This window comes from Alligator sinensis, unplaced genomic scaffold, assembly GCF_000455745.1.
Source record: "Alligator sinensis unplaced genomic scaffold, ASM45574v1 scaffold357_1, whole genome shotgun sequence".
Classification (NCBI taxonomy): domain Eukaryota; kingdom Metazoa; phylum Chordata; order Crocodylia; family Alligatoridae; genus Alligator; species Alligator sinensis.
In genome coordinates, this window is record NW_005841942.1 from 2513439 (window position 1) to 2536667 (window position 23229).

Genomic DNA, 23229 nt, shown 5'->3' on the forward strand with positions numbered 1-23229 from the left:
AGCCGAAGGTTCCGGGGGAACCACACCCGAGAGGGGAACAAGGCTTTGGGGGGGGGCTAGGTAGCTCAGATGAAGGCGGAGAGGCCGCCTGATCAGGAAAGATCATAGTGGGGTCGTATAGGATGATTCTGGGGCCCAGCGTGGGGCCGGTGATAGTGTTAACACCGAGATGCCATCTGCGAGGCTTGGGCTGCGGTATTAGGGAAGGTCGGAGCCGCAGAGCGCCCCCTGGCATCGGGGCACTACAATGGGCAGCCTCCCACTTAATTGACATCGATATACGAATCAATTATCATCAAAGGCGTGGCGGGCGAGATAAGCGGGCGGTTGCCCAGAGACAGGAGGGCGGGCCACGAACAGCTCGGCCCTGAGTAGGCCTCCTGTCACGGTGACAGGTGGGCGGGCCACAGAGTTCGGCCCCAGGAGGCCCCCCTGTCACAGTTTGCAAATCAAGTCTAACCTCACAAGAAAGCACTATGCTGTCATAACACTATTCTTAACAAATATTGATCTTCAATACATTAGGAATTGAGAAACCTTCTGTAAGCAAGCTCTTCAGTGATATGTCCAATGGAATTGACTGAAGTCACTCAATTTTGGCAGTGGTGACACTGTTTTTATTTCAAATAAAAAAGCTGAAAAAAAAGCTCTTTTGAAATAAAATTTCCCTTAATCTTTTGACCAGCTCTGGTGTCCAGGAATAAGGTATAACGTGAGAGAGGACATCTGAATACAAGTGCTGAGAACCCACGGAGAGAAAAACAAAAATTAAGAAACTGAAAACACAAATGTAAGATCTAGGCAGAGAGAAGAAAGAGACGGAGAATTAAATTAGAACTATGAAGAAACAGAGTAAATAAATTCATTTATTAACACTGTATTACACTGTGATCTGGCAACCTCATTGTAACAGGCACTGTATATTCACAAAGAGCTATTATCTCAATAGAGCTAAAAAGACAAATAGGGGTGGGAAGTGACATGTCCGGCTTCCCACAATAGGATATTAGTTGAGCTGGTTCTACCAGGTCTCTTAAATCCCAAGCCAAAGTCCTATGTAGGGACCAAACTGCTTCTGACAAAGAGGTGTGAGACATAAACAAGGACATGTCAGCAGATACATAAGATTGTCTTGGCTTTTCACTTTCGAATGTAATTACCCTCATCAAGTTCTTACTGCTAACTTTTAAAAACTATTTATTTATGCCTGCTTAATAAGTGAGCTTTCTAAGCTTTTGTGGGCCCGCATGCCAGCCTGTCCCCAAGTAACTGTGAATGCTAGTAATGGGGCACATGAGTGCTTCAGCAGCTGGTGGCCTGAGACATATTTCATTTCAAGTGCAACGCTAGAACATTCTATGTTTATTTTAATAGATTTCCCTACTTATTTTGTATAATCTAGTTCAAACCATTACTTGTTTAGTCTAAGATAGTCAGTTTTATGGGTCACATTTATCCAGGTCTTTTAAACAGTCCTATTGTATCCATACAATGAACACTAAAAGAGATGTGATTCCTGAAGCTGTGCAGGCTTCTATTCATCTGTGCCAAGTTCCACATTATATTTATCTCCCAGCTATCACCTAAACACAGGCCCAATTCATACAAAACAGCCTTTGTGCTGCCACTGTGCTTTCTTTCTTTAGGCCATATAAAATGAACTATGAGTTTCCTTTTCTTTCTTTCCAAGCCCCAATTCTTTAACACCAAGTCCTCTTCATTTCCTTTTTTCTTCCTTTGTTTTGCATATCCTAATGTTAAGTATAGCAATCTCTGTAAAACCTGAATTTGAAGATCCTGAACAATGGATCAAGTAGCTCCCTTCTCTTCTTCCCCTACTCATTCACTTCCCCTCCCTCCAAGTAGGGTGGGTAAACCAACTAGTTCAGTACTGAGGAAATTAAATGGGAAATAACATTAACGTCCATGAAATGGAGCATGTATAATAATATTTTAAATAGGTACATCGGTGAAAAGAAAACTAAAAGGTAAATGAACTAGTTATTCTGCAAAAGAGTTCAAATACAAAGAGCCAATACCACCAGTATTGAGGCAATTTTTCTGCAGACTCAGCTGGGGTGGGCAGGCCACATGGCCTAGATGGACAACAACCACCAGGCTGTACTGTACAGGGAACTGACGACTGGGAAACATGACAGAAGGGCCCCATGCAAGCACTACAAGGATACCCTGAAGAGGTCCTTTTCTGCCTGAGTATTAACCACAAATTGTGGGAAACACAAGCTACAGATTGCAATGCCTGCCAGCTTCAAATCAAAAAGGCAACAGCTCTCTTTGAATGTCAGAACAGAGCCAGCATCAAGGAGAAGAGGAGGAGGAAAGATACACCCTCATTTAGCAGCAATCAGCCATATGCATGGATTTGCTTCTCACAATTGGACTGATTAGTCACCAGTGGGCCTGCAACCAGCGTGGGCAGTCACCTTCCTAATATCTTCATTTACAAAGAACCACCAAGAGAACACCCACTATTAGATTGTATAATTCAACACGTTCACCATCCTCTAAAACTATAAATGTTGCCAACGTCTATGAAACATTACTCAGAATTATACCACACTCCCAGAAAATCTATGTTATATTCTATTTGAAATCCACCATACTTTTGAAGGTTTGATTCAGCCATAAATATTTGTGGGTTCATAGATTCATAGAGTCATAGATTGTAGAGTCGGAAGGGACCAAAATGGATCATCATGTCTGACCCCCGCCCCTGGCAGGAAAGAGGACCGAGGTCAGATGACCCCAGCCAGGTGACTATCAAATCTCCTCTTGAATACCTCCAAGTTAAGTGATAGTATTACCACTCTTGGAAACCCATTCCAGATTCTGGCCACCCTTACTGTAAAAAATGTCTTCCTAATGTCTAACCTAAATCTACTCTGCACTAGTTTGCATCCATTATTCCTAGTTACTCCCTGGGGCACTCTGGTAAATATCACATCACCACTTCCCTGTTGTCCTCTCTTGATAAACTTATAGGCAGCTACAAGGTCTCCCCTCAGACATCTCTTGTGAAGGCTGAAGAGATCCAGATCTCTCAACCTCCCCTTGTAGGGTCTTTCACGGAGGCCACTAATCATGCGAGTGGCCCTCCTCTGAACCCTCTCCAGATTCTCCGTGTCCCTCTTGAAGTGCAGTGCCCAAAACTGGACACAGTACTCCAACTGTGGCCTGGCCAATGCCGCATAGAGGGGGAGGATCACCTCCTTTGATCTGTTGGTCATGCATCTGCTAATACACGACAAGGTGTGATTGACCTTGTTCATGGCCTCATTACACTGCCGGCTCATGTTCTTCTTGGAGTCAGCTATGACTCCAAGATCTCTCTCAGCCTCTGAGCTGCTAAGGAGGTCATCCCCCAACCTATAGGTGTTCTGTGGATTCCTCCTTCCTAGGTGGAGTACCTTACATTTATCCTTGTTGAATTGCATCCTATTTCATTCTGCCCATTGATCCAACCTGTCCAGGTCAGCCTGAATCTGCTCCCTGCCCTCCGGTGTGTTAACTGTGCCCCATAACTTGGTATCATCTGCACACTTGGAGAGGATGCTCCCCACACACACATCCAAATCACTGAAGATATTAAATAGCACTGGTCCAAGGACCCCACTGCCCACCTCCTTCCAGGCCAAGAACGACCTGTCCACCACCACTCTCTGGGTGTGGTCCCTAAGCCAGTTGGCCACCCACCTGACTGTGTAGGCATCCACTCCACAGCCTGCTAGCTTCCCTATGAGCATAGGTCCTACTTAGAAAAGATTATTAAATATGGAGCATACACTGAAAGTAAAAGAAAACTCTAAAAAAATTAAATGTGATATATCAAACATCTAACTCGTGTTGGCCTAAATAATGCTAGGGAAACTCATTTGCTCTTATCATAAAGCATCTGTTTTTACATGATGAAGGATATAAATATTAACTACAATAAATAATATGTTAAAATGATCCAAAATAATTCTATTTAGTTCTTTCATAAAACATGTACCACATTCTGACTCAATACCATGGTTGTATCATCATCTACTTAAGATAATGTACAATATACATAATTTATGGGTGACTCCTTCCTATGGGGCATGGAGGCATCCATCTACTGGCCTGACCTATTGGTTCAGATGATCTGCTGCCTGCTAGAAGCCTGTGCCAGGATAGTAGGGGGTACTTCTGCACTGAGCCACCCAACTCATTGTGCCTGACCATGCTTTGGTTGTCTCCCCTGGGGCACCTATGTCTGGCCAATCCCCTTCCTGGAGCACACCCACAAGCCTGGGGTAATTGCTGCCACCACCTGGGGTACACACACCCTTTAGACCTTGGGGATGCTTAGCCTACCATGGTATTTTAGGGTGCTTCTTTTAGCCTGAAGCATTCAATTGTAGCCTCCTGTTAAGGATGAAAGTAAAAAGCCACACCCACCTTAGCCAGCCAAGCAAAAGGGGCTTTAAAGGCTAGTCTCACCCTCATAAGCATGTACAGCAAGGCTTGCTATAACAGATAGCTTTATTGACCAAAGAGGGAGAGAGTGAGAAAGGAATACAAAACCATGGGAAATTGAAAGAAAACCTACTTGACCAAAACAGAATGGGCTTGCTGGCCTTTTTGAAATGCATCTAGTTCACTTAATCCTCAGTTACTGGCTAAATTTCAGGTAAGTTACTCGCATATTCATCTGGAGACCGATGGAGCTCTGGAGGCTTATTGCCAGTTTCTGGGTCCCAAAGATGACTTCCCCCTCCAAAATGGAGTGACCCCTTATATAACTTTTGTAAACTCATCACTAAGTCCCAACCAGAAACAGGCAGTATTGCATGCAGACCAGTCCTTTTAAAAGTTGTCAGCATCCTCAAGTAGAGAGACCAGGATTGCCAAACTGGTTCTCCAGGTTCACTGGTGGGAAATCTAAGACAAAGTGTCTGGACACAACAAGAGGTGGGATGGAAGACGCCAGTCCTGGGGACAGAGAGAGAGAGGAGGATTTTTCTTCACAGAGCCCACATCCAAAATGCCACAGAAAAGTTGCTGAGACTTATCTGGAACTCTAACTATTATCTTATATTGCCCATGTGGGCACTAATGACGCTGCCTGGGGTGACATTGAACAGATCAAATGTGACTACATGGCACTGAGTAAAGAGCAAAGGGGATGAGGGACCAGGTGATATTCTCATTGATCCATCTAATCAAGGGTAAGATCTTGAGTAGGAGCAAATCCTGGAGATCCTGGAAATCAACGCATGGCTGCATACGTAGTGTCATCAGCAGGGCTTTGGTTTATATGACCATTGGGTGGCAATCGAAGAAGAGGGACTACTAGGAAGACAGAGGATCTGATGAAGAGGGGGAAGAGTGTCTTTGCATATAGGCTCACCAACTTGATGAGGAGGGATTTAAACTAGGTCACTGGGTGATGGAGATTAAAGCCCAGAGCTAAGTAAGGAGCCAGGAGACATGGATAAGAACAGAATAAGGGGAGGCAATAGTAGAAGTCTTAGTAGTATTCTCAGGGAGAAATTAGGAATGACTTTAACTGGGTACCCCTTTCCCCTGTTAGTTGGAGGAATTAATAACAGAATGGCAGAGGAAATGCACTCTGCAAGGAGCACAGTTAAGAGGGCTACAGGACTTAGATTGTAAGTTGCAGGTAGCAGAGCATTTGGCTGCTGAACGGGGAGGAGCAGCACCTGGTCCTTAGTAACAACAAGCCAGGTCAGGTGATTGAAAGGGGTAGGAGCCCCAAAAGGGTGCCTGAGACAGGCATGAGCAATGGTTTGGAGGGGTAGAAGCCCTGAAGGGCAGTCTGGTACTGGTATCAGGGGGAGGCCGAGGGAGGCGTGATGAGCCTGTGCCTGAGGTCAGGGGCCCTAATGTCCAGACACAGACAGGGCTGAGACCACCTGAACAAGGTGGCCAGAGATAGAAGGACATCACAGGGGGAGTGCCTCAAAAATACTCCATATTGGGTGGGGCTAAGGCCCATACAGAGCCCTGCTAGGGTCTGGGATCCGGTGGGCATCTACGGGCTAAAGCCTTAAATGAAGAGGAAACAAAGCCTGAAAGGTCCAAGAACAAGAGAGTCCTACCACTGTTAGGGTACAAGGATGAGCCAACTGGCCGCCTAATAATGAGTTAAGCAGGGCAAAGCACCAAAAACCAAACTCCAAATATCTGAATGCAGCCTCCCAAATTTCTTAACCATTTACATCAAAGTGTGGCTAGTGAGAGAGGAAGAGGCCCAAGGGGTGGGGCCTCCACAGGAGTAGGAGAATGGGGATAGGGTAGCCCGTAGGGAGCGCTGTGGCTGTCCTGTGAAGTGGAGGCCATTACAATGATGATGGATTTGATGATAGTCTTCAAATATATGAAGGGCAATAACAAAGAGGATGGAGATAGCCTTTTTTGTGGCTTTAGGGGACAGGATTAGGAGCAATGTACTCTAGCTGCAGCAGAGGAAATTTATGTTGGCCATTAAGAATAACTTTATGACCATGAGGGTGGTCAAGCATTGGAATAGGTTACTTAGAGAAGTTGTGGAATCTCCATAGCCAATAGTTTTCAAGAGCAGCTAGACAGATACTTGGCTGGGATGGTTTAGTCAAGGATAACCGTGCATTGAGCAGGGGGCTGGACTAGATAACCTCAGCCCTACTTTCATATAACCCTATGATAACTTCGCCAAAGGTTCACTGTTGATAAGTGAAGCCACCCAAAATTCTGAGAAAACCAGAGGACAGAGTAAAGAAGGCAGTGATATTCTTGTAAATTCTGCCAACAAAATGAGATCCCTAGGGCGAGGATAACAGAATGAGATATTTCTCTCAAGAGATTGTGTGGATAGCTAAAAAAATACTCATATGAGTCTAATGGGCTCCATATGACTTCCTTAGCTTGCCTTCCCCTCTCAGATTTTCCCCTATTTCAGATGCTCTTCTGAATTCCTAAAGGCACAGCACCTTCAGGAATGGGGAAATAAATAGCTGATGGTTTCTGCAGTGATAAAATGATCTGTCTCTCCATAGATTTTGTGAATCTTTGTGCTATGAGGTCTCCTCTGGTTTTTCACTTGCTTTGATGATCAGTGAAATATCTGACATTTAAACTGACATGGACAGATAGCTAGAGCTATTACCTATTGAAATGAGGAGTTTATATCTCAAAGCTGTTGTTTCAGGTTCTCTGCAGAAACAGTCTGATACTGCTGGTAGGCTACACTTAAGTTTACATTTCTTGAGGTTGATAAATTATATATTTTAAAGTTGGAAGGGATCGTTACAGTCATCTCATCTGATCCTCTGCATAATACAGGCAACAGAATTTACTCAGTATTTTCTGCATCAAGCCCATAATTTCTGTTTGAATGAGGGCATATCTTTTTGAAAGACATCTAATCCTAATTTAAAGAGTTCAGTGGAGAATCAGCCAATTCTCTAGGCAAATTATTTCAATGATTAACTGCTTTTTGTGTTAAAAATTTCCCCATATTTCAAATTTGAAATTGTCCTGCTACTGTTTTAACCTACTGAATTTCATTATGCCTTTGTGTTACTAGATTAAACAGGCGTGCATGAGGGATCTGTTCCCCATGTAACTACTTGTAGATCATCAAGGATCCTGCTTTTCTCTGACAAAAAAAATTGCAAATTCTCTGATAAAAAAATACCAAATTCTCTGATTAAAAACCCAGTATCCATAATTAAAATGAAAGGCCACTATATATATAGATATCAGATGAACACAATATTTTATTGATATATTTACATTTTAAAGCCATTTGGAAGCCTACCAGTGCCTCAATCACAATAATAAAATAAATCCTAAATACCTATATATTTGATATGGGCCTGGGCTGAGATGCAGCAGCATCTCCACTAGCCAGGTATTCCTGCCCAGCCCTTGCTCTGAGGACCCTGCCACCCAGCCCACCCACTCCCAACCTGGGCCCAGTCCAGCCACTTGGCCCACTCCATGTGGCCCCATAGCAGAAGCTGCCTGCAGTGAGGCCAGGGCCATGCACAGGCCCTGCTGGCCTGACCTGCTGGCTACAGGAAGGGGAGCTGGCCGCACCAGCACAGCAGTGCCCACCATCACCCACAGACAAGCCCCCCGCCCTCTGGGCTCATCGCGGTATGCACTCCTGCAGGGGTGCGACCAGAGGCTGTGGTGCTGAGCACTTGACCCTGGGCTCTGCATCCTAGGTGCCCCTGCTCCATGGCTCTCCACCCTGAGAGGGCATACACAGGATGCATACAATAGCCTGCATAGGGAAGAGGGTGCTTTATTGGTGGTGGGTGGAGTTGGTGGTGGAGGGGCTCTGCGGGGATAGAGGAAGGTGGGGTGGGGTCTGGTGCAGGGGAGGGAAGGGGGTTGGGCTCTGTTATGGGGGAGACAGTAGGGAGGGGACTCTGTGTTTGTGAAGAGAAATAAAGTGCTTTTCTGAGAACTGTCCACAGTGAGCATGGTGCTGGGGGTATGCAGTGGGGTGAGGGATGTGCAGTGGGGTGAGGGGCAGCTGTCTAGGCAGGCTACAGCAGGGAGTGCAGGAGGAGGTGGTTGGCAAGTGCCTCTTGGACCCAGTACCCTGGCCCCCACTTCTGGGTGACCAGCTCACCTGGGGCCTCAGCAGGAGGGGCCTACCTTTGTCACTGCCACTGCAGCTGGCACTCCAGGTACCAAGCATCCTACACCTGCTGCACCTCCTGAACCCAGGCCTCATGGAGGAGCTCCCCCCAGGCCTCACAGATGTTATACAGCATGTAGGCTGAGACAATGACCTGGGGGTATTGGCCTTAGTAAGCATTGAGGCAGGCAGTGAGAGTGTGCCAGGATCTCTTGAGGCAGCTGAAGGTGCACTCCACAAGCGCATGGGTCCAGCCCAGGCACCTGTTGAAGTGTGGATCCAGCGGCGGGGATCCAGCTGGCCAGTGTAAGACTGCATAAGCCAAGGGACGAGTGGGTAGGCTGGGTCCCTGATGAGGAGGGGTGGGACTCCCACTACACCCAGCCGGAGGTCCAGTACCCCCAGCACAAACTGCCTGCTCTCCACCAGGGCGGAAGCAGCAGGGTGGAGCTGGAGAAGATGGAGGAGTTGTGGGCACTGCCTCCCAGCCAGCGCTCACATTTGGGAAGGCACTGTGGTGGTCAACAATATCCTGGAACACAACAGAGTGAAAGCCCCACTGGCTGTAGTAAAGATGATCAGTGCAGGGCAGGCAGGTGACGGGGATGTGGGTCCCATCTAGGGCCCTGATGCACTGTGGGAAGCCAAGGGCATAAAACCCTGCCACTACCTTTAGGGGGTTGTGCACACAGAGCACAGTGTGCCCCAGCACATCCTGGAGGGCACTACACACATGCAGGATGGCCTCCCCAGCAGTCACTTTGCCCATACCGTAGAGGTATAGCACAGGCTAATGTAGCACAGGCTGATGGGCATGGCCAGTTTGAGCAGGGCAATAGCCAGCTGAGTGTCCAAGGGGAGGGGCAGCTGTATGACAGTAACTATATTTCAATCCAGAATTGCACAACAGAACTACTTCCTCCCAGCTAAGGAGTGTTGACAGAATCTCAGGTTTTATATGAAATGTTCTCTATAAAAATGAACTTTGATACATTTTGATTAAGCCTAATCTGCACAACCATTCCATTTTAGTTTCAAAATACTCTATGACTTGTTTTGATTCTTTTTCTTTTGTGCATCTTAGTCAATAAGATCCCAGACTTTGGCATGGATTTCCTACTGTGCTTGCCATGGTAACTAAGCAGGCTGAGATCTCTGTATTCAAAACTGTGAATCTTGATTAACTCCTACTGCTGTATAGCAACAGGGTCAAGTTAGCACCTCTGGGCACAAGCTGGAACGTGCATGTCTAGGGACAAATAGTAGTGACACATATTTGTGCCGCTGCTAGTTTTCCCTGAGCATGCCCCTGCACGTGTGCTCTGCTGCACAGCAAATTGCCCCAGTTGGGGTAGCAGAGGCCAGGCTCCAGTTTCAGGTGGTACATGCTGCAGCCATGCAGTTTTTTTGGCAGTTTTTTTTTACACCAGGATCTCCCAGTGTCAAAAACCTATCACACTGAAAATTAGCAAAGTGGTGAACGCATGCTCGTGCAACACATAGTTTGTGACCCTGAAGATGGGTTTGCAGTGCCACAAACAGCAAATGCACACTTGTGAGGACACACTCTCTGAGTTGAGGTCCATATATTTTAACAAATTTAACCCATCATCCAATAGCCCCACAAGATGTCTCTTCTACTCCCAAACTTACTGATACCATAATCTAGCTAGCAAGGTAAGCATTTAAAAAAATATAATGAAAAAAACGTTGCTTAAGTTTGAAAGGCCTTGTTTGCTCCTGTTCCCCATTGAATTCTGCAATGCCTCTTGTACTCTGAAAACTACCTGCAAAAAAAATGTGATTCAATAGTATATTATACAAGGGTGGGGGAAAAAACAAAGGATCTTCAGTATTGTCTCCAATGTCTGTCTCCAATCCTTGAGGCTATGGACAGAAATTACACATAAACCAGTATAACTGATCAGAAACCAGTTCAAATCTGTAACACAACAGAAGCTCAGTGCACATAAACTGCTTTCAAAATAGCCAACACTGGTTTAAGATACACCTGGATGGATGTAGTATCAGACTTAACTGATTTGGGTTAAATTGGTTTATTGAACTTCTGTCCCAGATGCCCCCCAGATTCAAGTTAACTCACAGTCCCTCAGAATCCCAGGATGCTTTGCACCTCTCCCACAGCCTCCCCCTCACAGGGTGAGCAGGTTAGCTTTGGCCCAAGCTGTCTGTTCCAGCAGAGTAAGGAGGTGTGCTCTAGAGCCCCCCAGCTTCTGGCCTAGGCCAATGCAGGCATGTGGCTTCATTTCTGGAAAAGTGAATGGCTGTTCACTTGCTTATTGGTTCAATCTATGCAGCTTAGACTAATGTGTGAAGATTGAATGGATCCAGCTTCAGGCTTTTTGACTATCTGTTCCTAGCCTGAAAGGCTTTCACCTAGTGTACTGACTTCTGGCAACATCCTCCCTGTAGCATTCCATGCTGTCGACCATGTCTGTAGTGTTCTTTCACCAGCAAAGTAGTCTGAGTCCGCCGGTATAGTCAGCCACCATGTTCCTCCCCTGCAGCAGAATTGTAGCTGTTGCTATAGCTATGAAGACTCACACATCACACAGTTGTGTTTATGCCTTCAATGCATTTTGTTTACAAATAATTTAAAGCTATTTATAGTAATTGATCCTTTCATGTTTTTTCAACATTTTAAGTCCTTCCCTAACCTCTTGTAAGAAATCTTGTCTACTGTGAGAGCTCCTATCTCCTTCAACAGTAGCTTATGCCACCTTGATACTTGTATTTGCCACTGATGTGCAAATATCCATTTACGGGTACATTTTTAGCACAGGGATTGCGCCATTTGATTGCTATTAACAGTAATAGGAAATGCACTGCTAAGTCAATTACCACGTACAGTGCTGAACATTTCCCATTTAGAATCTTCTTTGTTTTCCCTTCAAAATGTTCTGTGGCCTTTTTGAATTACTGCACTAAGCAAGTCAGACACCCAAGCAAGATATAGAACATTGAATACACTGCTTGTATTGATGAACATTTGTTGTCATATACATGGAGGTATAATAATTATGCTAATACTGCCTGACTCACAGTCATCTTTGATACTGTTGTTTAGAAGATACATCAAATTCACTTACTAAGAGATAGAGCAGTAGATAGCATTTTGCTTTTTAATACTTTCTTTAATACAACAAATAATGATGGACAAATTATGCTGGAGTACTTCCCACAGGCCTCTCACCTGTGAATCCTTCAAAGCTAGGTACCGATATTGCCCTTTATAGACCTGTAAAAGAACAAAAGTTTGGTGCACACAGACTGGTTTAAAAATGATGGAAGCTGGTCTAAGATTTGTCCCCTCCCCTCAAAGGGTGAACATGGGTTCTGTTCACTACTGATCTAAACTACCTCACTTACAGAAAACCTCATTACGTTGATCAATTCCACCTTGGGCTTTTTAATGTCTGTACCAAGCCAGAAGGCTTAATTTTGTTCCCTATCTCCTGAGACATATGTAGAAGACTTGTAATCTAGGGAAAATTAAGTTACCAACAGCAATCATTTTCTGATTCTCTGTGCCTCTTTTCTGTGGCATGGAGTCCCACCTGTAGCAATGTCCAAAAGAGAATGACAACTGGGTGAAAATAATTTAACCTAGGCAGGACTGAGGTTAGCAGAAAGAGAGCATCCTAAGTAACATATCCATCAGTTGATAGTAATCTCCAATACCCTGGTTTGTGAGTGGTCTGTTGAGATCCTAATACATTCATCCATGTTTGGAATTGATAATAGTTTGCTGCCTGAAAGACTCCTTTCCCCATCTTTAGGTATCTAAAAGAATTTACCTTTTTTTGATTTTTGCAGATGTGGTTAAGACAGCAGATGAGGATCCAGCTAAAATTAACTACACTTTCATCCACCTTGGGTTGACTGTGATGCACACATACACAAAATCAAATTGTGCCATTTTGCAGACATTCCCTTCCTACAGTAACTGAGAGCCAAAAAAGCAGAGAATCACATTTGTGTTCTGGCCACTTTACCATCTTCCTATTCAATTCTGAATAGTTTTGTATTCTTATTTTTCTTTCTCTTCTGTTTCTTCTTATCCTTTACTACCTCCATCTCTTTTTATCTGTTTTTTTTTTCTTTCCATTTTGCTCTTGTGGAAAAGGTGGAGGGGTAGGGGCAAATTTAAAGGAGGAAAGAAAGAAAGAGATAAGAAAAGCAATATACCAAAACTCACTCAAAACAGCATTGTCTAATTACTTAAAAATGAAAAATTAATCTTTTTTTTCTTGTGGAAGTTTACAGTTAAGGGGGAAATAGCCATTTGACACAATAAAATAGGTAAAGGTAAATGATGTCAAAAGGTCTAATTAAAATATGTTCTGAGTGATGATGGAAGTAAATCAGACTACTAGCAAATGTTCAGTTAAGGCATGAAAGGATCTGATCCATGATCCCACAATCAAGCTTCTTGCCAATGAAGCTTGTACATGGCAGGAGGCACAGCTGTGGTATTGGGAATCAGATCCCAATTACGCCCTGTTGTCAGTGCAGAAACATGACCCCGGGCTCCTCCTGCACCAACAAGTAGCAAGCCGAGTGCCCAGTGCTCCAGAGTCTGGGAGCACCAATCAACTGACTGATGCTCCCAGCCTTGGAAGTGATCTGAGCCCTTCACTCCAACATGCTGCCATGGCTGGGAATGTCAGTCATCTAATTGGTGCTCCCAACCAGAGGAGCACATTGGAGCAAAGGGCTCTGATGCACTCCCAGTTATAGAAGTGCTGGAACAGAAGGGAAGGGCTCCAGTACACTCCCAAAGCTGGGACCCTTGGAAGAATATGAGAGTCCCATAAGGCTCTGGTGTGCTCCCAAGGCTGGAAATACCAATCAGCTGATTGGCACACATTCAACTTAAGAAACCAGCATATGTTAATGATGACTATTTGGTTACTAACACCTTCCTCCAGGTTTGTATTCACGCCTAAAATATGAAAAAAGAACATTCTAGAATTCTGCTTTTACTGCTTTTTTTCTGCTCTATTTCTTTCCTTTTTTTATAATAAACAAAAACAAATTGTGCACGTCCACATGTGTATTTACTCTGCAGTAACTTAGTGCACAGTCAGTTACTGAGCAGTCAGTAGTTTTTAGATGGGTGTCTACATGTGTAGGCGTTACAGCACAGAAACACTGTGTATGCACCAACTTGGGAGCAAAGTTACTCCCAAATCAGTCCACACAAACAGGGTTACTGTGCAGTAAGGTGTCTACACGTGCCTTACTGTGAAGTAACTACTTGGGAGTAAATTTGCTATCTGCATCATGCAGGAAGCAAATTTACTCCTTAGTTGGCATAAGTTGCCATAGTTACTGCACAGTACAGGCACACATGTGGAGACACATGCCCATACTGCACAGTAATTTTCCATTACTGCGCAGTAACCTAAGTTACTGTGCAGTAATGGTGCATGTGTAGATGCACTCATTTTTTCCTTTAAAAAAAATCAGAGAAAAGAAATGTTTTTCACGTGTCATTTTGGATTTTTTTACTGCAGTGTTCATACATAATCAGCTGTTCTCAAACTGTATTCTAGGTCAAGTTTTATGTAGTATATGACCCCCTTAGCAACGATACTTAGTAGGGCTATGAGAAGCTTCGGTCGCTGATTCAATTTGGCAGAGATTCGGCCCGATTTGGTGGCCGAATCTCCAAATCAAATCAGGAGGCCCATTAATTTCTCCAAATCAAGTTGGAAGCCTTCAATTCAATTCAGATAGATTCAGAGAGATTTGATAATTTGGACATAGACACAATTTTATCTGTTTTTTCTACATAACTCAAGGTACCAGGTGGAATGTGAACCCTGAGATGGTGGGGAGGATGGAGCATCCCATGGGAACGTGGGGGGGTTCCCAGCACACTCAGCAGTGGACCTGGAAGTGAACCAGAAGCACTTCCAGTCCACTTCCAGGTCTGCCATGGAGCATGCAGGGGACCCTCCCTGACCCCCCAGCTCAGCAATTGGTGCATCCTAGGTCGGGGGGGGCACCCAGGGTCCCACCATGGCTGATCAATGAGCCATGGGGGCACAGGAGGGGTCCCCCACATGCTTGACAGCAGACCCAGAAGTGGACCAGAAGTAGTTCCAGTCCACTTCTGGGTCCACCGCTAAGCATGTGGGGGGCCCCCTCCATGCTCCTGTGGGATGTTCCATCCGCCCCACCATCTCAGCATTCACAAACCACGCCTGGTACCTAGAGGTATATAGAAAAACATATAAAGCTGTGTCTATGGCTGAACTGCTGATTCTCTGTGTGAGAATGGAATCTTCAGATTTGGATTCGGCTGAATTGAATTGGGACTGTGATCCAAAACAGCAAATTGAATTACTGTCCCAAATCAGGTCGAATCTGAATCCAAATCGAATATGGCCCACTTCGCACACCTCTAATATTTAGCAAGTAAAGAACGGTTATATCAGAAAACATGAGGGTGAAAGGAAAGTGCCATATCCCCCTTCATAGTAGTTATTTGCTATCTCCACTTTTTTGGAGTATTTCACTTTATTAATATACAAATAAGCATTTTCTGATTTAACCTTATATTATGATATTAAAATATACCACAGTCACACTGCTCTTCCTATCTATTAATATATAGATAGTTTCATTCATTTGATCAGTTCAAGTTTCTCTGAATGGCATTATTTTCTAAGACTCCTCTTCTTTCTTCTCAGCAACATAGAACAGTTACTCTATATCATCCTTTAACTGAATGCTTGGTACTTGAATCTTTTTTACTGATAGGTCACTGCCATATAAGTAGATAGATATGATTATAGTTCTGACCCTTATGAGTAATCTGATATTACACTATAGCCTCCCACAGGCCCCTGCTCTTTTTGGCATCTAAACCAGCTCTTGATCACTGAAGTAGTTCATTCCTATGACAAAATTATTGATTTCATATGATTCATATTCCTTCCTGCAGTATTTTATCAAAAGCTTATCAATTTTTTGTTACTGTTTTCAAAATGAGATTGAATTTTGTTACTGCATGAAGTTTGCAGTTCTGTGTTCTCAGAACTTTTCATGAATTTTCCCAACCTGTCTCTTGTAATGTTCCCTTCTTTACTTTCCCTGTCATTACTGTAGCCCACCTTTGAGATCCTTGAATGCTTGTATCTTTTTTCTCATTCTAATGGTACATTTCCCCTCCATCACTTGCAAACAAGTTTTAAACCTCTGTCTAGAGATCAATAAAAGCACTGGACTTGGATTCAGGAGATCTGATTCATGTGAAATCAAGCAAGATATTTTTGGTTAAATTCAATTCCACACATGACATTTAAGGCAGAATCCTGTTTCACTTTAATTGATCAAATAGCAGCTTCTCACTTGCATACAGTTTGCAATCCTACTTCTATATAGTGCGGATACATAAACTGAGCAGTCACTGGTCATGCACAATATGCTGCACTATATTTCTGCAGGTACACTGCTCCATATCCATATATCTGAGCCTAAGTCCCAAAACTGTGGTCCAGCACACACCCACAGAAGGAACTTCCTGTGCCCTGTGTCCCATTATCTAAGTGACTAGGGCATTTGCTTAGGGAATGAGAGATCCAAGTCCTATACCACCCTCACCCATGAGAGCTATGTACTTATATCTCTCTAACTTAATAGCACAGGGTTCAAAACCACCAGGTCACCCACTGTCTTCCCCAGTGTTCCTTTGATGCTGAGCCACCGCACCTTGCATTTAATAGTCTGTGAATAAAAAACAGTTTCTGCTCCAATAGGAAACAAGAGCCCTCTCCTTTCCTGAGCAGCACCTGTTTCACTGAGCCATAAACTTTCTGGTTTCTTTCTAGCTTCCTCCTGGCCTCATACATGTCCCTTCCCTGGCTGGCCAAAGGCCAGATGGTAAAGGGACAGAACAATGACTCACCTGTGGCCTTGTCATCAGAGAAGCATGCTGGGAAATTAGAGCAATACAGTAATCCTGTGAAGGAGGCTTGAACCTGCTAGTAGTGGGGTTTTGCCAGGTGCAATTTCATGATTTACAGTTTCCCAAGGCTGTACATATAGAACTCTGTACTTACACAAGTAGAGCACACCCCAGAGCACAACAATATGGATATTTGTGCCACTGCACTCCACATGGAATAGGATTGCAAACTGTCTGCATGTGCCAATAATGATATATATGACCAGGATCAGGAAAACATTCTATCCTCACCTGTGTAGGTGCATATTTTTCCTATACTTTGAATAGGGAGAAAATATGGAACCTATGAGCTCCTGGTGGGGAATTCTACCTTACCCTGCAGAACTACCCAGTTTTCCAATTCATTTCAATGGGAAGCAAATAGACTAGGGCTGTGCGAAGCTTTGGGTGATGATTCAATTCGGAGGAGATTCGGCCCGATTCGGTGGCCAAATCTCCAAATCCGAATTGAATCAGGGGAACAATAAAAAGCTCTGAATTGATTTGAAGCTCTCCAAATATTCAGAAAAGATCCAGAGAGCTTTCATGATTCGGGCCATCCCCACCTGCTGCAGCAGAGAGCTGGAGCCGGACTTGAAGCTGGTAAGTAGGGGGCGGGGGAAGAGGGGGCTGGAGGAGGGGGGAAGGGGACCACGCTGAGCAGGGGGGCAATTACCACTGCTCCCCACTACCCCACACTTCATGGGGGGCTCTTCATGAACCCCTGCCCCCCCACTGTCCCAGCCCCCCGCACCCTATGGCTGCCCTGCCCTGCCCAGCCCAGCTCTGGCCCTTTAAAAAAAAAGAAAAAGGAAAAAAAACCCCAGGACTTACCAGCTCCTGCAGCAGCCTTGGGGAGTCATGGAAGAGCCCCCCATATGGCATGGGGCAGCAGGGGGCAGCGGGGATCACCCCCCCCACTGGGCAGGAAACAGTGAATGTGGGTTTTTGGGGGGGTTTCCTTAAGGGTCCAGAGCTGGGGTGGGTGCAGCAGCCATGGTGCGGTCTGGGACAGTGAGTGGGAGTTGGGAAGCTCGTGACAGAGCCCCCTCATGCAGCATGGGGCAGTGGGAGGAATGGGGATTGCCCCCCTGCCTGGCAGCACCCGGTGAGTTGGGGCTTTTTTTTTTTAAGTTTCAGGAGCTGGGCCGGGTGGGGCAGCCATTGCTGGGGCTGTGCAAGTGGGCAGGGGATGGGCCTGGGTGATTCAGAGATTCAGAGATTCAGCAGCAGCCAAATCTCCAAACCAGATACAGTCGAATCAATTTTGGACAGTGATTCGAATCACTGAATTGAATCACTGTCCCCTGAGTCGGCCCGATCCAAATCCAAAGTGAATACCAGCTGCTTCACACAGGCCTAATATAGACACCTGCAGAGACAGATCCTCCTGTACAGAAGGCACATGGGTCTCCAGTTATTCAAAAGGGGAATTTGAAGTTATGCTAAGACATTACTCTCTGCTTCCCCCTGACTGCATAAGCATGCATATGTTAGCAGGGCTTCTGAGCTTCCTCTATGGGCACCAGATTTAGGCTCCTCCTTCTTTACATCCAAAATCCTAGTGATTAGACCATTTGGTTATCATACATGGGATGTGGTTCCTAGGTCCCCCTCAACCTCAGGTCCTCCCCCTCCCCACCTCAGGTCCCCCACCTTGAACCTGCCTCTGCTACATCCCAGCAGAGTGCCTGATATACAAGCTAGAGGTAGATAGGCCGAATCATTGATTCCAGTTAACCTCCAGCATCAAATAGTTGCTAGTCTTGGCTTTTAAGTGGCTATGATATTAAGGGTTTTCAAGCAATTTCTATAAGCCAAGGGTGGAGTTGAATTCCAAAATAATAGAAATGGACTTAGACTCCTCCAGGGAATCACTAAATTGTTTCTGAGCATGGACAGTAAGAGCAAACAGTTGCACAAGGTGAAACCTAGCTACATAAGGCATTTAGGCATGCACAAGTAATTCATGTCATTGTGCCAAGAAAAGTCGTATGTCATCTGGTGAAATATAGAGACAATTTAGCAATGAAAGAGAATAATGCCCATTGGCTGCCTAGACAAGTGCTTGCTGGTGTTCTGATTAGAATGTGACTCAATCAAGTCTGCTTCATATTCTAATTAGAATACTCCAGCGTCACCACAGCATCACGTGCGTTAAGATCTCATGCATTTTTAAATGGCCATGGGGTGCTTAATACACATGACGGTGAGGCATTTATTTAGAGCAGCTGTCCAGGAGCTGCTCTAATTAAACTGCCCCACCTCCTCTCCCAAGAATGTGTATAGGCAGTCATCGTGTCTAATAAGCTTTCCTTTCTCAGTCTTTACTGCTTTGATCTTAAGCATTTTCCACCAAGTTGGGGATGGTCCTGCTTTAAGCAGGGAGTTGGACTAAATGACCTCCTAAGGTCCCTTCCAGCCCTAATTTTCCATTATTCTATGAAGAACCGAGGATGAACCCTCTTCCACCAGATTCTCCATGTTCAGACAATCTAATATCTTTGGCTATATCAGCTAACAAAATTTTCTTCTGTTTTGGCTGGAATCTTATCACTCTTCTTTGGGACTAATGATGCATTGAATGAATGTATCTGTTTACCAAGGCAGACCTCTTCTATCAAATAAAATTACTTTCACCACTCTTATGTACTTGACAATTTGCTTAGAATTTATCTTAGAGGGATAATGACAAGTTTGATACTGTAGGCCACAAAAAAATTAACTACCTTTATGTTCATTCTAGCTGTAAGATCTTATTTTAAGTAGTTCATCCTTCTAGTTTTAAGCAATTGTTCCTGACAGCCTTTTCTCTTCAGTGCTTTATCCCATTCAATTTCACTTAACATGTCCTGCCTGTTTCCTAAATTTGACCTGCTAGAATTAAAAATGATACATTCAAAATATTTCATGTCATTTTTCAAATCTTCTTTTTCTTGTAGCCACTTATAATAAGCACTTGAGGCTTGCTAGTATAGCTTCACTGAAATTGTTTTCTCCATCACACTGGCACAGATTGCTTTGTTATTATTACTTGTTCATAATTACTGTGCTGTACCTTTTTTCCTGAAATTTGAGAAATATCCATGCATTGTAATGCACAGAACTAAATATAGATCAAATGAAATAGAATGAATATTGCTTTTTAAGCTTAATAGAAAACATTTGTTTCCAGTTGTCAATGAATAGATTTTATGCTGGAGACAATTAACTTTACCAAGTGTGTGCTGGACAAAGTTTAGCAGTGTCATTTTTTGCATCGATTAAAAATGTGTGGGGTTTTTTTACTTACAGGGTATCAAAAATAATCAGCAAACACAGGCTATTTGCGTTAAGGTTAAAATGCAAAGCGAAAACACAACACAAAAAATAGGTTATGACCAATAAATATTTTTTTATACAGAGGACCTCAAAAGTTGTTTGCCTCCCAACCTCTCCTGCTCCCTCCAAGTGGAACCTTCAGGTGTACACATTTGCTTCTTGTTGCAGAAGTTCTTTGGCAAGGGTTTTAGAGGATATGAATTGTGAAAATACTTATAGCTGACTGTGTTGTTGAATCTTGTGAACATTTAGCAAATTAAAACCAGATGTTGTGGGGAGCAGTTTCTGAGACCTGTAGGATAAAGCTCAGTGGGAAGCTTGTGTAGGAAGTGGCTGCTGCTGCAAAGATATCTGTAAGCTACAGCCCAGGGGGTCCTTCAAGTACAGGTATGGCTGCTTAATTATGATCTTTTAGATATAAGATTTTTTTTTAGGAACATAGAATTACTGTTATTCCTTTTGGCCTTCCTTGTTGTGTACATTCTACTGTTGATGCTACAACAGAAGAGAGGAGAAGGAGGAATCTGTCTGTGTAGTGGTAGCTACTGTGTTCCCCTTGTAAAACTACATTCTTACAGTACTAAATGTGAAGCTTATTAGAATGTCAAATACTAGTGCAAAAATTCTGCTAGCTAGGTGGTAAGTGAGAAGATTAAACGGGAATGTAGCCCAGCAGAGTACAGGCCTCACTAATCAGAAAGACATGAGGCCTCTGCTGCAGCAAAACAACAAAACACCTTCTCAGGAGGGATGGTTCCCTTTATAAAATGACATGCCAATAATAAATAGAGACCTTCCTAGAATCTCAAATCCTGTCAAAAGAAACCCATTCCTAGGCTGTATAATTATTGGTATAAGCTACTGAAAACCTTAACCACTAGAAAAATAACAGGTATACTCAGGAGGGTTTTGTTTGTTTGTTTGTTTGTTTGATATTTTATTTCTTCTGCCCTGTTGGTGATATTTATAAGAAATCAGCCACTTACTGATGGCTAAATTGAGAGAGAGAGACAACTGATGAGTACTCTGTATATTTATAATAATAAACAAAATAATTAATATGTAGCTAGATATTTAAAATATAATTGACTCTCTCTCTCTCTCTCTCTCTCTCTCTCTCTCTCTCTCTCTCCTTTAGATGTCATTTGTCATAAGCTTTTTTAGGGTTAGGACCCTGGCTAAGTATGGCTCCCAAAAACAGTGCCTCCTCACCATCTTGACTTGGGCCTCTGATAAGTAGTGCAGTATAAGTATGATTACATTATAATAAATGTGGTAATACAAATAGGAAACTATTTTCTTGTACCACCACAAATTTTTAAATAATAGGAACATCAGAATGTGTATGATTTCAGGCTGGATCCTGCTCGCAGCTCTTGGTTGTCAAGTATGGCTTATTTTAGTCAATTTTAGGTTAGTTTCCACAATTAAGTTTTCAGCACAAGTCTGAGATTTTTCTTGTATATAATTTTATTGGAAAATATGTTCCACTTACTGATGCACCAAACCCTCTTTTTCTAATTAACAGAATTACAAAATAATCAAAATTAGACTGCTAATGTGACATGTACAATTTGAGATCGTTAAAATTCTGAGCTAAATCTAGATTTGATTTATCATGGAAATAAAATAAGTTCCTTTAGCTCTAACTGTATCCTGAATAGCAAAAGAAAGTATAAAAAGTTAGAGAAGGGTGAAAGTTATGTTCAAGTCCTTAACAACCTTAATTAAAGTCCATCAAGATCAGAGTCTTCACCTTGAATTCAATGGGATTTGGATAAAATCCTTGAATTTGTAGGTCACACTGACATGAAATTCCTTATACATCAGTACAGTAGCTAAGTCTGACAAGGGGAGTCCGAGAGAACTGCATTAGGGTAGCGCAGGGATGTCAAACTCATCTGGACCTGTGGGCCAATTGAGTAGTGCCAGAGTGATCTATGGGCCAGGTGAACAAAGCAGAGCCAATCTTGTCGGCCAGATCAGGCCCAGGTCCTGCCCCCTGTCCCTGACACCCAGCATGCCCAATCCAACACCCACAGCATCACCTCCAGCCAGTCCAAAACTGTGCCACACATGGCACCTGCTTCAGTCTGGGACATGAGCCACATACAGGTGCTGCATGCAGCAGAGTCCCAGACTAGCCAAAGTAGGCACTGGATTTGGCATGTTAGGAGGGAAATGTTTTCCAGTCCCCTGCATGCCAGATCCAGTGCCCATTCTAGCAGGTCTGAGATGCAAGCTTCATGCAACACCTGCTCCAGCTGTTCAGGGGCAGGTGCCACTTGCAGTGCAGACCTGCACAAGCCAGAGCAAGCACTGGATCCAGCATGCAGGAGATGCATGACTCCCTACCACAACCCTCACATGCAGAATCCAGCATCTATTCTGGCCAGTCCAGGATTCAATTCCTCATATCCGAGACTGGCCAGAGCAGGCACTGGACTGGGGAGGCCAGGACTGGTTCTGCCAGCACTTGGGGCTGGTTGATGAGGTTCCAAGGAGCTGAATCTTTGACATCCTTGCTGTAGGGAATCCCACTACACACAGTCTTTGTAATGACCCAACATACTTGTATTTATTTGTTTAATTCACAGATCAGATATTTATAAAGCTCATTCAGTGTTTGAGTAAACCTGATAATAAAATGAAGATTTTTTTTTCACATAATTCCTGACAGATATCAAGATCCATCTTGCCTGTCTCATCTTAGCTTTCTGTATAATACACAATTTTCATATAACAGTCTAGAGGATTAAGGTAAAGAAGGGTTAAGGCACACAAGTCTCATAGATTCACATCTTCACCTTCTTTGATAGTTTATTGTTAGTCTATGCATGTTTCTGTAATAGCCTGAAATTCTTAGCTGCTTTTCCAATTCTATTAGTCAGTTAAGTCTGAAGGTCAAGATTCCTGCTTCCAGCTGAACATAGAACCCAAGTAGTAAAAACTGTCAATGACACCAAGAGATTTACCCTCCAGAGAGATGTCAAGCACTGTTTCTTTCACCCCTTGGTACATGATCACAGTCTTCTTGAGACTGTTGAGTGACACAGAAAATGTTCCCAAGAAATTTTGCACAGAAGATTCACTGTGAGCAGCTCAAGCCATGTCATCTGCAGATAGCAAACCTCTCAGAACCAGCTTTCACCTTGGTTTTCACTCTAAACCTTGTGATGTTGAACAAGCCTCCATCTAGTCTGGTTTGAAGATAAATGCCATCACTGCTGTCCTTGAACACAAAGAATCAGGAATGGAAAGTAGATGTTAAAGAGCATGGGGCTAAGAC